The sequence below is a fragment of the Chrysemys picta genome, chromosome 3 (genome assembly GCF_011386835.1).
Source record: "Chrysemys picta bellii isolate R12L10 chromosome 3, ASM1138683v2, whole genome shotgun sequence".
Taxonomy (NCBI): Eukaryota; Metazoa; Chordata; order Testudines; family Emydidae; genus Chrysemys; species Chrysemys picta.
The window spans coordinates 83,367,406-83,383,763 of record NC_088793.1 but is presented as its reverse complement, the minus strand read 5'-3'; the positions used below and the strand labels follow the sequence as shown (position 1 = coordinate 83,383,763).

At 42.4% G+C, this 16,358-nt stretch overlaps 1 protein-coding gene across 1 annotated transcript in view; it reads right to left on the bottom strand.

Annotated features, from left to right (window-relative positions):
* Positions 1-319: 319 nt before the first annotated feature.
* SOBP (sine oculis binding protein homolog) overlaps positions 320-16,358 on the bottom strand; it is a 152,021-nt gene continuing 135,982 nt past the window's right edge. Inside the window, exons 7-8 of the mRNA XM_065588308.1 lie at positions 6,128-6,165; positions 320-3,004 (exon numbers count right to left, since the gene is read on the bottom strand). The gene's annotated coding sequence lies outside the window, so the exon portion shown is untranslated. The remainder of the gene's footprint in view (positions 3,005-6,127; positions 6,166-16,358) is intronic.

The window sequence follows — 16,358 nt, the reverse complement described above, 5'->3', positions numbered from 1 at the left end:
CCTTGAGGACCAACCACAAGATGGAAACATAAGACATCTAACCATTGTGTTACATAAGCAATGCCTCCATTACAGTAAATGGATTACTCTGAGTTTCCTTTAATATCTGCTGGACCTGTTAGTGAGGTCACTGGTTGTTCCTCTTGCACAGACTTGTGAAATACAGGTTTTAAAGGTGAACTGATTCACTGAAGAACCAACAGTAGATTCCAGATCACTGTGTAGATACCCAGAACTGCCGCACAAATTTAGCACAGGAACATTTTCAAATTAATGTCTGGGGCAATAGATTCTCCAGTTCAAGAAATAAACTAAATTAAACAGAAATAGAGTGATTTATTGCTGCGGCTTACTTAGCCACTGAATTCTCTGCTTGCATACTTATCAGGGCAATGAAGGCACCACACATTTGGCACTAATAAAAGCTCTATTAATGCTAATTAATTTTTACATTGTAGATTTATTACAAAGAATTTAATGGTCTGCAGATATATTATGTAACCCTTCTGCCAGTCAGAGGTGGCAGCAACAATGGCTGGGTTCAATATCTAGGGATTCCTTTTCAACAATACAGTACAAAACCGGCTCGAGCCCCCACCCAGTGACCTGGGACAATTACACACCACCCCTTGGGTGCCTCTAAGAGGCAATACTTCCCTTCTTGCAAGCATAGAGTCTGAGTGTAGCAAAAACTTTTAGTAAAAGGAGGGGAGTAACTCAGCATTAATTTGGGAAAACACCGCAACTAGGTTCATAAACATAAACACTGAGCAAAAGACCCACCCCCAAGTAAGTTGGGCAGTGTCCTTTTCCCCTCAGCGTCTTAGTCCAGCAACCCAAAAGTCCATTTAACGTGCCCATCCCCTCTCTGCACCCCTCTCACAGTTGCTGTCCTTGGTCAGTGCAGCCCCAGAGTCCAGAGGTTCATCTGCAGAGTTCACCTCCCACCCTGGGTCGAAGAGGGGGTAAGGAGGCACCTTACACACTCTGCTGCTTGGGCACTCGCTTGCCACCCCACCAACTGCTTGCTGCGCCCTTCTGCAGGGCTCTGCTTTGGCCCTCTCCACTAGCCACTTGCCACAGCTCTCCACCAGCCACCCATGCACCATGATGTTTTCAGGGCCTACCACTTATCACAGCTCTCAGCAATTAGTAGGTGGTGGGGGGGGGGTCATCTCATCACTCATACACACTGGACAGTCTCTTGCAACAGAGACATTGTCCCAAAGTAGGTCTAATACTTAGACCTATGTATCAGTGATTTCAGCTCTGCCTCAAGTAACAAGACTCTCAATTGAGTCTAAATCAGCTCTTTTATTATACCACGGGGGGGGGGGGGGGGTCAAATGTGTTTAGGACCCTTAAACAGAACCCACAGCATCAGATAGATCAATCAATCTACCCCCTCTCTTTTCACCCATTAAGCTTTGGAACCCATGTCCCCTGCCTAGCGACTGCCATTTAGTTGAGGGTGAGTCCCTCCATTGGGGTATGCCAGATACAGTTCTGCTGCCCTCAATTCACACAACAAGGATAACAATGCTTTATTACTCCTGCCCCAATAATAAGGAGACTGGGGATCCAGCACCAGCCACAAGTGATAATTTGGGCAAGTAATCCCATCTTGCTGAGTACCTCAGCAGGGTGGGTGTGCCCATGCAAATGAGATCAACTCCTGAAGTCCTTTTCCACAGCTCACCACTGGATATTGGGGAGAGCTCATTCACACTCTACTTACAAATGCATTCTCATATTGTGAAAACAGTAAATAGAGAATCAGCAAGAGGGGTCCATGCCAAGCAGAGGGGCCCAGGCTGAGCAGAGGCAAAGGGAGTTGACGCAGGGTAGCAGGTTGAATGAAGGAGGTGGCGGAGTCAGTAAAGGCCCCCAGGCCCAGTGGAGAAGGGGCAGGGAAGTGGTAAGGAGGCCCAGGCCCAGGCCCAGGCCCAGACCCAGACCCAGTGAGAGGACTCCAGGCCATGCAAAGGAGGCAGAAAGAGCTGGCAAGAGTGGAGGAAGTGGAGAGAGCTGGCAAAGGGGGGACTGGTCCAGGCAAAGGGAGTTGGCTGATGGGAAGGAGTTGGCAGGGGAGCTGGGCTAAGCTGGGTTTAGGGAGTCAGCCAAGAGGGGTAGGCCAAGCAGAGGATGGGGAGAGCCCAAGGGAGGATTTGCTGAACCTCTTGAAATAATAACTAGCGAAAATGTTTGTGAGACACCGACAGACCCCTCTGGAACTTAGTGCATGAGCCTCTACTGCATGAGCTAAAAGCCATCTGGCCTTAGCTAAGGCTGTAGAGCAAACTCATTAATCTCTTAGTGGTCTTGATGCCACTAGATGGGACAGAACACCACACCCAGGAGGTGTGTGGGTTACATTTGTCCAAAATACAAAATGTCAGGCTTTTTTTGAAGTTGTAAAAGCTCAGTTTACTTTTATTACATTTTGTTTTCTTAAATTATCACCTTTCCTGGGGCTATGTGGTCTTACAAACAGCTGAACCTTTTTTTTTTTTCCTCAAACTTTCCAAATAGCCTTCATCATTAGGTAACGAGCAGGCCTGGAAAATTTCAGTCCTTTAGGTGAGACTTTTGAATAGTTATAAGCAACTGAAAACAGAGAGATATAATCTAAATAGAAATACTTTGGCAGCCTTTTTGATAGCCGTCAGTAACACTCCAGCTCTAACGAAAACTTTCCTGAAGTGACGCAGGGTTGGGCTCTTTAACCCAAGGAGGGTCTTCCATCTCTAATCTCAAGATAACAGCCAGCAATTCAGAAGGCCCTTTGGGGCTGTTCATTTCCAGTGTTTGGGGCATCTTGAACAGTCTCATGTTCCTGCTTCAGGCTCTTGTTCCGCAGCATTTTGACTGCACTCTGAAGCACTCTCATATCCTCCTTGGGTACTGTGATAGGTGCTTCATGTGCACAAGATATTTTCACTGTAATTGTTGTTTTATTATGGTAGAAGCCCCAGCTGAGTTTGGGGACCCCTTGTATTGTTCTCTGTACAAACACAGAGTAAGAGTTAGTTTCTGCTGCATGGACTTCACAGGCTAAATAGACAAGAGGTGGGAGGGGAAATAGAAGCATGGAGAGCAGAAGTGATTTGCCCAAGGCCACAGCAGAGGCACATGAGAGATTATTGTGCTCGTGTTCCACAAGAAACGTGAGCTGGTCTTCCCTAATTCCCACCCAAAAAACCAGTTCTGGACATATTCCCTGTTCTCTTATTCCACTCCCCCATCATGTCACCCTGGAACTTGACCCGCACCATAGCTAGCAAGGGGAGAATGCTTCACGCTGGACCTCAGGGCTTTCTGCTAGGGCCTTCCTGATCAAATACTTTTGACAAGGGGCTTTGGATTTGCTTTTTGATAGAGGCTCACAGTACATTAGGCAAGGTATGTGGTGCGTTTGTACAAGTGTAGAGCCAAATTTTGCTCTCCGTTGCATTGCTAGAAATCCATCATAACTCCAGTGACTTGAAACTCAAAAAAGTTACTCTAGATTTCTATGGGTGCAACTGAGAACAGAATTTGGCCGAGATACGATTTATATTATACATATTTCTAATAAAAAGCTAGCCGTTGGATTACTATTAAATACTGAAAAATTAATAATTTAGTTCCAGATATTTAAAAGTATCAAAGCAGTGCTCCATTGAGTATGACAAGGCCAAACTGAATTTAGCCTCATTTTCAAAAGCGGTAAAGGGCTAGCTTTTGAAAGGTATTTAGGTGTCTAAAGCTGCAGCTAGGCAGCTAGTGGGATTTTCAAACTGCACCTAGGTGCCCAATTCCCAGTGATTTCAATTGCAGTTAGACACTGAGGTACATTTGAAAACCCCACTGAGCATCTAGCTGCATCTATAGGCACCTAAATACCCTTGTATAAAACTGGGCCTCAGTCATTAAAAATCACTGTCTGTCCAGACCATCAGGAATCCTTTCTATTTGGTTGTGTGTGTGTATTTTTTATGGCCTGAGAGTACACACCCACACCCACACCACACACATGAACAGTGAATTCAGGACTGTGGAGTCTTGCACTAAAAGAGTACTGCAGTAGGTCCTGGCCCAAGAAAGCAAGCCTTGCCTCACTTTAGGAGGCCTGATCATCATAACTAGTTCCACTGACGTCAATGAAACTACTTAACAAAGCGAGGGCCATTGTCAGGGTTTCAGGGCAACTGCACCTGTATTCCCCCTCCATGGTCCACTGCAGGAGTGCCCAGTCAGGTCTCCAGCTGTCACCTGTCTCTGGACATGAACCTTTGTCCCACTCCCTTTTCAGACTGCACACACCCCGTCCCACACTCCAATATCCCCAGCAAGACAGTCTGCTTGAAGGCCAGCACCTATGCCTTGCTTTCTCTTCAAGGGCTATGAACAGAGTATTGGTAGCAGTTACGAGTTACCACACAGCTCTTTCTAAGCAAGTGCCTCTAGTCTAGTCTAGTCTAGTCTAGTCTATTCTTTCTAAGCAAGTGCCTCTATTCTATTCTATTCTATTCTATTCTATTCTATTCTATTCTATTCTTAAGGAAAAAGCATTACAGAGAAGACATACCAAAAAACATAAACAAAACATATGCTAAACGCTTACAAGAGGCCACTCATCAGTCTTCTTTGGCCTGCTAGGTCCCCATTCTTTCCAACCCTTCCACAAGGGTAGGGGCCCTTGGACAGAAGGGCCTGTTTGTTTGCTGGATCAGAAAGAAGGCCCCGAGTCAGTTTAAACCCAGACTTTTTAGCCCAAAAGCCCATTCTTTGTCTGTTGCCCTCTGAAAAACTGACTGAACCAAGCAAGCATCCCCCCAGGGTGGTGCCTCTCTGGAGGTGTTTACAACCTAAGAGATTCAGCTTAATCACTCCCCACTACTTTTGTGTCCCGGTGGAGCTGCAATAACCCTCCCCCTGGAATTGCATACTATCCCTGAACCACAGTGATACATAAACTTAAACAGTATGGTCCCCAAAGATATTGCATGGGATTGTCCCAACTATGATTAAGGGTCTGTAGGAAGAAGGCTATATTTGGGGCACATTTTTGACAGTATATTTCATGTGCTGTTTACCATAAAGGTTATTAACTTTTCCAAGCTCAGGGGCCAAATTTGTTTCCTTTTTATTATTAAACCAGTGAGCTATATCAGGCATCATTTTTCTACAGTGTTCTCTGATACATTTACTGCCAACAGGTGAGTTATGATGGTTTTACTATCACATAAGGGAATAATTGTACCGCTACCATTCACTGTCATGTGCTGCCTATACTTCACTGATGAGTTACAAATATAAATGCATGGGACAGCAGAACGTCGACAGAATGCCAACAGTGACATAAAGGTCTATTACAGTATATTGTAAAGACTAAATCAAACTGGCCTTACTCACACAAGTAGTCCCATTGACTTCAATGGGGTTACTTTGGGACATAGGTATTGTTGCACCTGATGGGTCTATCTAGTCCTGTATTCTGTCTCTGCCAGTGCCAGAGGCAATTAGCAGATGCAAAGAAGGTGCAAAGAATCCCCCTAATAGACAATTAAAGAATAACTCTTCTTAACCCCCGTCAGTTAGTGGGTGGCTTGTGCCTTAGAGCGTGAGGGGTTATATCCTTATAACATAACTGTAAATCTTCTCATTAGCCATATAAAAGCCTAAATCTTTTTAAAATCCCACTGAGCTCTTGGCCCCAATATCTTCTGGCAATGAGTTCCACAGGTTAACTGTATAGTATGTTTAAAAACAAACTTTCATTAGGGTTTAATTTGTTGTCTCTCCATTTCACAGTGCCCTCTTGTTGTGTCATGAGGGTGTAAATAGGAGTGTCCAATCTACCTTCTCTATACCATTCTACTTGAGACTTCTATTAAGTCCCTCTTCTTCATCTCCTCTGTAAACCCAACAGTCCCATTCTTCTCTGTCTGTCTTCAGATGGCAGTCTCTTCATGCCTCTAATCATTCTTGTTACCCATTTCTGTCTGCTACACTTGTGAGAGGAAGGCAAGGTTGTTTTGATGCCTAAATCGCTTATGGCCAAACCCTATGAACACTTACTCACCTGGCAGCTCCTGCCTACAAATTAATATTGACGTATTGCTTCCTTGACTTAGACACATACCTGAGGAACCAGTGAGTCACTCAGTCATTTCCTGACTCCTACAAATGAAAAGAAATGTATTTAAAATGTGATATATTTTAGTTTAAATCTTCATTTGGTGTGTATCCTTGTAGCACCATCCAAATCTATGAAATGATACTGATTTATGCCCGCTGAGAATCTGGGCCCATAGGGTGTGGTTTTCAAAAGTAATTTAATTACTAAGGCTTGGTCTACACTAAACCCCCAAATCGAACTAAGGTACGCAACTTCAGCTACGTGAATAACGTAGCTGAAGTCGACGTACCTTAGTTCGAACTTACCGCGGTCCAGACCCGGCAGGCAGGCTCCCCCGTCGACTCCGCGTACTCCTCGCGGCGAGCAGGATTACCGGAGTCGACGGGGAGCACTTCTGAGTTCGATTTATCGCGTCCAGACAAGACGCGATAAATCGAACCCAGAAGTTCGATTGCCTGCCGCCGAACCAGCGCGGTAAGTATAGACAAGCCCTTAGGAACACAAGCACCATCAATTTTTTTTCAATAGGACTTGTCCTCCTAAATCACTTGTGCACTTTGAAAAAACACCACACTTCATGTACAACACGTGATAAGAAGCAGTTGTCATTGTTTTTAACTCCTACATTTCATTCATGTCCAGGATTTAAGAAGGGTTTATAAAAAGAAAACTACAATGATACACTGTAAAAATAACCAGTGAAAAAAGTAGATGAGAAATAGAGTGAATACAACAGTATACAGATGATGTAGGGATAATGGGCATAAACAGTATGGAACATGGGTTTTTTACTAGGGTTTATTGAGGATGTTAGCCTTTCTGTTTGTCTGATTAGCTGCCTTTCCCCTGGGAAGGATACGTGTTATGCACCCCAGTTCAGATGGCCATTCAGCTATACCTATAAGGAAACAAAATCGTTGTAGAATGACCATCCACGTTTCTCTAGTGTTAATTCTTTAATCAGAATTGAGGTGAATGTGACTAGGATAAATGATTCTTTTTACAAAATACGCAACGGTCCCTTTTTAACTTTTAACCTCCACAAGGCAGAACCACCAGTCCTGCAAATATACACAATGCTCTTAAATCCAAATATCCCCCCGTGTGGATACTAAGCAAGGTGTCCGCGAGGAGGAGTCGGCTCCAGGGGCTAACCCTTGCAGTGCAGCACCCGTTGCTGAAGGCAATGCAGTCCTTTCCCGGAGCTGGCCCCTTGCAAGCCCACTGCTGACACCGTGTGGCTAAGAGGCAACATTTCTGCCCTTTTCCTACCTAATTAGAACAGGCAATGAGACGCATCAGACGCTTTCAGGTTTATAAAGACAAAAGCCAGAACGCATTTAATTCAGAGCTAACTGCGGAACGCTGGTTGATTCCTCGTGCACCCAATTTGTCTTCATGGACGGAGCCTTCACCACCAGATGAAAGATTCAGCTGCCAAAGGCAGATTCACCGCAGCCCCGGAAGCGCGCTCAAGGAGCACCGCTTGGTGGCGCCCCAGTGCCAAAGGCTTTCTGCAGCTGCAGTCACAGTGGGGCACTTCACCAGGAATAATAACTGAACAAAATAAAGGCGTTTGCTTTATTTTTAAGAAGAAACCAGCTGTTAAACGCAAGCTGTGGTTCAGTTGTTTTCCAGTTGAAAAACAGAATTTGGCTTTTTAGACCAAGGTTTTTAAAGAGAAGGAAATCCATGTATGGGCGTTGTAGCCCTGGCTAATTACCCCAGCAATGGCCAGCATTTGTTCCCGGTGTTATACAGAGCGGGGTGGGAGAGATGAGGCTTTTCTTGGCTGTGATTTCAAGTGACATGCAAATGCAAGGAGCTCTGTGAGAAATGAGGCACTTGCGCTCAAGTGCAACGGAGAAGATCATTCACTGGTGAGCTGAGCGTATTTTTGTAGGGAGCTAGTCATTGATAAATCCCCCTTTGCTACTGCGTACTGTCCCTAGCTAGATTTTTTGTGCTTAAAAGGTCCCTTTATAAATACATTGCTCTGGGGGTTGTCAGGTCATGTAACAGTACAGTTGTGTTTAGACTGTGGTTTTTATCAAAGCTGCAAATGTGGTCTTTACTAATGCCATTCTTTGTTTCTAAAGGCATCATGGGGTGCAGAACTTCCCTAAGGGAGCCACAAATAAGCCCAGTAAGCCCAGACACAGTGAAACGAAAAGTCTCCATTTCCACATCTTAAATTATTTTAATTCATAAATGATATAAAGAAAAATCCATTCTGAAAACAAATGTTATCAGCTGTGACACTGATGGCCTATTTGGGGCCATACCGTGCACTTTAGTTTAAACTGACCACTAATGTCTCCTCAGATCTTCTTTGAAAGAGACTTTAATGATACTTTAGGCCTATTACCAGAGGAATGACTGGGAATTGTGGAGATTGAAGAGATTTAAAGGTGTGTTAATCTTAACCCTGAAGAATCTCTGTCAGAGAAGATAACACAACACTGTCAAGTGGAAACATAATATGTGCCATGAACAAGAAAGCTGCATTCTGTACTGGTCCCACCATCTTCAATTTCTCTGACTTTCCACGGCGGGCTGTAAATTGTTTACTAGAAATATGTCATAAATAAATAGAAGTATCTTCTCTAATGTGTCAGGGTTATAGGATCATTCTTTCTTCCCAGCCATTTAAATTGCAGGCACTCTTCCGGTTGTAGTAATGATAGCAACCTTTCAGTCCCGCTGATCCAGCCGGCAATCAGTGGCAGAACATCCACATGGCATGCTGGCACATTTAGGGAACATAATGAACTCCGGTGACTGCCAGATTCAAAGGTGAACTTAGAAAGGGGGCTCATCTGATTGCACTCATGCAGTGTTTCATTAAAGGACTTTGCACACACCAGAATGATGGCGCATGGGCCCGCATGTTGGCTCTGCAGGCTAATTAGTCTCTCAGACCTTCTGCTCCTCTGGAAGCCCCAGCACTGCTGGACAGGACAGTGCTTTGTGTTCCTGGTGTCAAGTGGCCAGGTTCCACATCTGTGGTGCTGGTATTTGGTTGGTCTGTAAGGCTTTCACTTGGCCTGTAAAACGCAAACATCTGCTGGGGTTATGGTCGGCTTGTTGGCTGATTTCAGCAGGGGTAGTGACCTGCTGTACTAGTCGATTAGTTCTGGAGGAGCAAATTGGATGCAGTGTGGAGGAGTTTGAGAGAGCAGGAAAATCATACAGCCAGTGAAAAACAAAACAAAACGAAATATATAAATAGGAAAATGCTGCACTGTGATACTGCAGTATGATCTGCTAGGTGAGACTAAATCCTGCTATGTCCATGCCATTGCACCTACTGTGTGGCATTCCCCAAACATTTCATTTCCTCGCTGGCTGGATATTATTTTCTAATATATGTTGATAATTGAGCAGGTTATTTTATCAATCAAATAAGAGAAACAAACACCCAAAATCACTTAAGAGGAAGTAAATTACTCAAGAGGAAAACATTTCTTACGCCTACGCCAATAATACTCTTAATGATTTAGTCAGGGAATAGTTTGTTTTAAGTGATATAAAATTAATTAATTCACTGTAATAGCTCTGATCACAATGAAGTGTTTTGCTATTAATGTGGATGTCATGTGTCTCTCCAGAGAGCTGTCACTGTAATTCAGCAGAGTGAAAAAGGAAATGTATACAATAAATTCTGCTCCCTGCTACCCCAGTGCGAAGCCAGAGCAATTCCACTGACATCACTGTAGTTACTCTGGATTGACATTGATGTAAGTGAAAGCAGAATTTTACCCCAACACCCGACATTTTCATGTTCCTGCCACCTTTTAAAAATTCACTAACACTGACCCTGGTTTTCCTCTCTCTTACACCAATGTGAATCTGTTGAAGTCAATGGATTTACATCAAGACAGAGCAGGGTCTGGCCATTCATAAGTAAAATGTATATAGTTCTTCCCATGTCAGTTCTGTTTCAGTCCAATATTTTGGGTAAGCATTTGTAGATGAGAACTACCCCTTCCAGGATTCTGTATACACAATTAACATTTATATCCAGGACTACCAAGCAGTAGGTATACAGATATAAGTGACTCAGCATGACCCAGGAAAAGTAGTGTATTTTAGGCCCAATCGGGCTATCCCTTACAGGCAAAACTCTTATTTAAGTTAATGTAAATATTGCCTGAGTAAAAGCTGCCTGGTCTGTTAAATGTTTTTCTCAGCTGCTCAGGTCAATTAAATTAGTTCAAGAAATCAAAATGTGTTATAGGGAAATCCTGTATTTTACACAGTGATTTAAATATATATATATATATATATATATATATATATATATATATATATATATATATATATATATATATATACAAAAAGCCACTGCTGTTGTTCCTCACTCTCCTATAATTTCCCATGAGTGTAGACTGGAGGAGAACCAGCTGTCTTATCTTGATCATATTCCCAACCTTTTCAACAATAGCATTTTTGGATGTCACTCAATGGATTAAATTATAGAAAACATTTCATGAAATCGTCCACAAGATTTGCCTTTCTGAAAAATGTTGTGTCAAACTGGATTATGGTGCCAATCCACCCAGGTTCTCAGTGATCGCTTCTCCCACTAATACTGCCCAGGTCTCATGAAACTGAATGGCATTTGAGCGCCAACTCCCTTAGGCTCCTATGAAGATCCCAGCCTGAGCATCTGTTAATCAGCACCGCTTGTGGAAAAATTCCATGGAGTTTAATAAGGATAAAACCCAGGGAAGTTCTACAAAAATTACTCTGAAAGCTATAGAATTTAATGGAGAATGAAATCCTGTCTGTTGTTTCTTAGCCATCCTATAGAATTCGACAGCAGGGAGACAATTTTCGATTAAGTTCTATATGATGGCAAGGTTATCACCTTCTACTCAGTTCTGTAGGACTTTGCTGTAAGGGATGACAAGTCTGAATGATAATATATGGCATCAGACATAAGGACAATTAGCTAATTTATAGTCAGTACTGCAAAAGCCACCAGCAGTAGGATAAAATAGTTCTCCATATGGTACTCTGAAGCTTCCAAAATTTACAGTTAAAAAAAAAAAACAACTCTTGTAACCGAAATCTTTCTATTGTATAAAAAATAGGGGATGATAGCAATGAGGTTCTTAGAACTTATTGGAGGGAACGACCCCTTTGATTGCTCTGTATAAACACATAGCATTGGTATACAGGATTACAAATATTAGATGCATCTTTGTGCTAACAGAGCTCATGTTTTCAAGTACAAGAAAACTCTACAGTTACATTCTGTGGAGGCTTCAGGATAGAGTTTGCCAAATGGAAAAACATTTGGAGGTTTGGAAAAATCTTGCACATAAATTACCAAAGGCACGAAGCGCCTGAAAGATGGATGAAATCAGAAGCCAAGGAAAAGCAGCGTGCATGCCAAAGGGGAAAAAAAAGATGCAATGATTTCTTTTAATGACTCTCCTGCAAAATGGAGAGCAAGCTTCCAGGGCATGTCATATTCTCATAAAAGCAGCTTGCTTGGTGATGAGAAATACCTTGTCAGTGGTGAGACCAAGCCTCCATTTTTCATCCTTTCTGCACGTAGCTCTGCATTGATTATGTTAAGTGCTACCCACTGGTTAAAAACACAGAAACCTCATTGTCTCTGACTGTGGCAAAGGCCAGCTACACACTTGTTAATTTCCTGATTTATGACACCATATAGAAGGAATTGAAAGTGGGCATTTTTTTAAACTATTAAAACAGAGGCAGATCAGGAAGTTTGTGATAAAGAAAAGCCAGGTTCTTGTCTGACATGTAATCTCTCTTTTGGCTTTAAGTAAACCTGCTCTTTCAAGGCTGTGCCATCAACAGGGTCTGGCTCAAGTTTCACTACTAAATCTTAGTCAACAATCTCTAATCTGGACACTGGGCTCGGGATCCAGGCTCAGGTTGCAGTTGGAAGCAGACAACAGTGACAAGGGGGTGGAGGGGCCAGGGGAGGAAAAAGGCAACCTTTGTTTCACATCTGATTGTCCACGCAGGGCTGAACTGAGGTCCTGTGTCATTTTTTTGTCATCAACAAGATAAAAGTTTGCACCACTCTGGCCTTGAAATCGCCTCCTTGACACTTATATTAAGTACAGAAAATATATATGTCCAAGAATCAGGGACACAAGTTTGTGGTGCAGCTCAGATTTGGAGTTCTTTTCATCTTTCTGACATGCGATACCCTGCCATAAGCTGCCTGCAGTGAGGTTGCTATGCAGATATACAATTTCTGAAAAGTTACACCAGGAAAACTAAAACCTACTGCTGGATTAGCTTTTCACAAAGAAGCAGGATAAAATGTGTAGCCGATAAACTAAAAAGGTGAATTAAACTTTCATGAAAACAATCTCCCTAAAAAAGGATCAATAAGTATAAAAGTATCTTGTTGCATTCCTGGCCTTTGGTCTGATGGCTTAACCCAGCTACTGTATATAATAAAGGAGATACTTTGTGTTTCATGGCAGAAAGTGGGGGGATAGAAGGAAAAGAAAAGCCAACCAAATTTCAATTCTCTTTTTCGTCATTGTTGCTGCCTCATGATCATTTTATTTTGAAATATAAAGACTGGGATTAAAAAAAAATATTGTCCAGGGCATAGAGCCAAAAATATGCCAGCACTTTCCCTCCTCACCCCACCCCCAGCCTCCTTAGGCCAAAAGTCTTAACAAAAGCTGTTTTCTGTGTGGAAGATCTCTGGGTCCTCCTCTCTCTTTCCTAACCCCTAACACAGGAAATGATTTTATAATTCTCATTGTTAAGAAATGCAACTCCCCACTCCCGTTCTCTGGATGTCAACCTACAATCAGCCTGTGGCCCGTCTCCTTTCCTCTCTGACCCTTTTGTGTCAAGCTCCTCTACCTGACCCTGCTTGTAAATCTCTCTTTGGACCTCTCCACCAGCAAGTCAACTGGCAGGATTTCCCTAGGGCTGTGAGGCACTTCTGTTTTGCTCCTGGTGACTGCTCCAGCCACTCCCCAAATGCTCCGGCATCCTGAATGACTGCTGAGTGGGTTCGTTTTTTCTCCTGGTGGAACATTCCATCATAGCGGAGACAGTTGTTCATTCCTTAAAAAGCTACCTGTACACTAAAAAGAGCACTGTAGAGGGGGAGGAGAGGAGCATGAAATGATTTATAATCCATTAATACATACCACTGAGGTGTTTTTTCAAAGGCCCAGACTAATAATAACAATTAGTAGCTAATAATTCTTCACATTTTGCACTTACGGAGTACTATTGATTCTCAAAGGTGGGTGACATGTATAAGTCATTTATGCTACCTGAGCCTCACTTGCCGTCTTTAAGCAGTTAAAATCTTGCAGTGTCTTGGATGATTATTGCACTTAATTTGTATAAGGTCACACTCCTGATTGCGAAGTCATTTTTCATTCAGTGCTCAGACTGAAGACAATGAAGTTCTGTCGGCGAAGGCCAGGAAATTAAAGATTGGGAAATTGAGGAACAAGGAAGTGATGTGACCTGACCAAGGTCACACAGCAAGTCAGTGACTGACCTGGTAATAAGCCCCAATTTTCCTGACTCCCGGTCCAGTGTTCTATCCAGTGGGCTGTACTGCCAAACTTTCAGGCCTGGCTACCAAAGAAGGCCTGATACCCCACTGCATTACTTCACTGAGTTACTCCCATGCAAAACTGGAGTAAACACAGTGATGAATCAAGCCCAGAGACTGTCTATTGACTTTATTATCCATGCCAGATGCAAAATGCCTTCAGGCTCAGGAGTATGTCCTTATAACAAAGACTACAGCAATCACTCAAAGTTCTGCAGTATTTTGCTACTACAGTATCCTACAGCTCTTATGAATGGCAATATTTTAGACTATGCCTAGAGAATAACGGATATTATTATTTATTATTATTTAAATTTGATTTTAGTGTGTCCTCTTCTTCCAAGTCAAAGTTTCAGAAGTGCTCAGACTAACTTTGCATTTCTCTCACCCATGCCATGCACAAGCAGACACTGTTCTATCAATGAGGCACCAATGGCATGTCATATGTGTGTACTTGTTCTACCACACTTCAAAATACTCTACCAAGGGGCATCTTCCTTCTGCACAGATAAGACAGACTTGCAAGGCTAGAATCTCTTCTGGCTTACATCAGTATAACTCAAATCTATTGACTTTGAGGGAGTTGCTCCTGCCTTGCACCCAGTGCAATTAAGATCAGACTCAAGCCCTCAATAGATAGGGCTGTATGCTCGGTGCAGTGTCCGTGGACACACAGAACCCAAGTGTACAGTCGGGTTTGATCAGGATGCGATGGGGCCTAAAATAAAGTCATCTTAGGAGCAAATGCCACTGTCAGTTACACCTCTGTAAATCCAGAATCATTCCACTGAAACCAACATTTATCAGAGTAAATTAAAGCAGAATTTGGCCCTTCATTTGAACACAAATAAGAGTGTCATAACTGTTATTAAACGAAGCCTTGTGATTGTCTCACTACATATTCTGAGCCCATTTTTAAAAGCAAGGCATCAAAGTTTGGGCCACCACTTCCATAGATGGGCACTCCAAATGGGCGAGTGTATTTGGGCGAGTGTTAATTTGGATGTCCAAGTAAGGCCTTGGGAATGAGATATCCTATTTAGATAATTATGTTGGTAAATTTGGCCCACAGTGACTATTTGAACAAAGCAAATTCATTTCAAACATTTAGCAAGGGAAAAACTACTGAAATACTTTCATGTGATAGGACATTTTACTTCACAAAAGTGGAGTAAATATTTTTAAATTTTTTATTTCATTCTGAATCTCCCCACAGTCAGTACAGGAGGTAATTAATTCAGGATGTTTACAGGGCTCTGTCCTGCCTTCTATGAGAGCAGGAACAGGCCTTTATTCAATGAGAGCCAATGAGAGCTGCTGTCTCACAAAAAACCTCTCGTTAACTTCAATGGCAGCATGAAGAAACGCAGGCCTGAGATACAGTTTGTTAGAGACCTATCTAAAGCTTCTTCTTTGAAGAGATTCTATGTATCTCAGAACTGGAAGAACTGGAATGACTTCTGTTACGGGTAGGAACCTACCTGTGCATCTCTTAGAGCATCTTGCCTTTCTTTGTTTGCCTTCTAGGTAATAAACTCAGAAAAAAACTGGCTTGGTCATTGTGGCTATATTGTGTGTAATAAATAATAATAATAGTGAGCGATCAAAATGGTGTGCTATTTTGCTGAGATCCCATTAATCACAAAGAAACAAATTTATCCCTTGGTAATTTCACTCATTTTGTTGGGTTCGTACCAGGAATGAATTTGGGCTAAAAAAAAAAAAAAAAAAAGTTTTCCTTTGCATGATGTATCATACCATTTGGTCTACAGTTAGTTGAAATTTCATGTGTACTCAGACACTTCTTCACTGGAGTACAGCTGTAGATGGCAAACAGTGAACCAACCAGACTACCCAAACTCTGGTTTAGAAATTGGGATGGTTTGATAAATATTATCTAGGCAAATTTTCACAAATCCAAAGTTTTTGTGTAGCCCGCCTTCAAATTGTATTGCTTTCTGAACCTCTTGCTTACCTTATGGTTTGTTTGTTTTTTACTTATTTTATTTCTGGAAAAAATAATTACAGAGAAAAAGAGAGAGATTGTAATCTTGAAAACAAAAGGGTTTGCAGAAGGGTCAAAATGTGTGCTAACAATCCTGGACAACTAACAAAAGCAAAATCAATATACACAGCCATCCTGTCATCGCCAAGTTCAGATGATTAAATAATTAAAGATACATGAAGTTGCTTACTAGGAAGGCAAGCTTTAGAGTATAGTTCCTTCAGAGCTGGCATGCGCAGACTGCAGTACCTTGCTTTTTGTGCTTACCATGAAGCATAAATGAAATCATGCCTTCAAAAGCAACAGAGCTCGCCAGACATTTCAAAGTCCTCTAACAGTGAGGAACCGACATTCGTGAATCCAAAGGATAACACTTGAAAGGTGAACACCACTGTATGATATTATTCAGAGCCTAATACGTGGGAATGTGTGTAGATATTACAAGTCTTAGGTGAGAGTTCAGTGTGTGAAGATACTTCGAATTGTGTCCTTACAGAAGATGGAAGAAATGAGTTGAAGCCTCAATCCTGCAGTGAAGGGCAATCAGGCTTCAACACTTGCACAGAGCTCCATTTAAGTCAATGAGGCTCTGCCCAGCATAATGGTCCAACCATATGGAGCTCTTTGCAAGATCAGGACCTAAC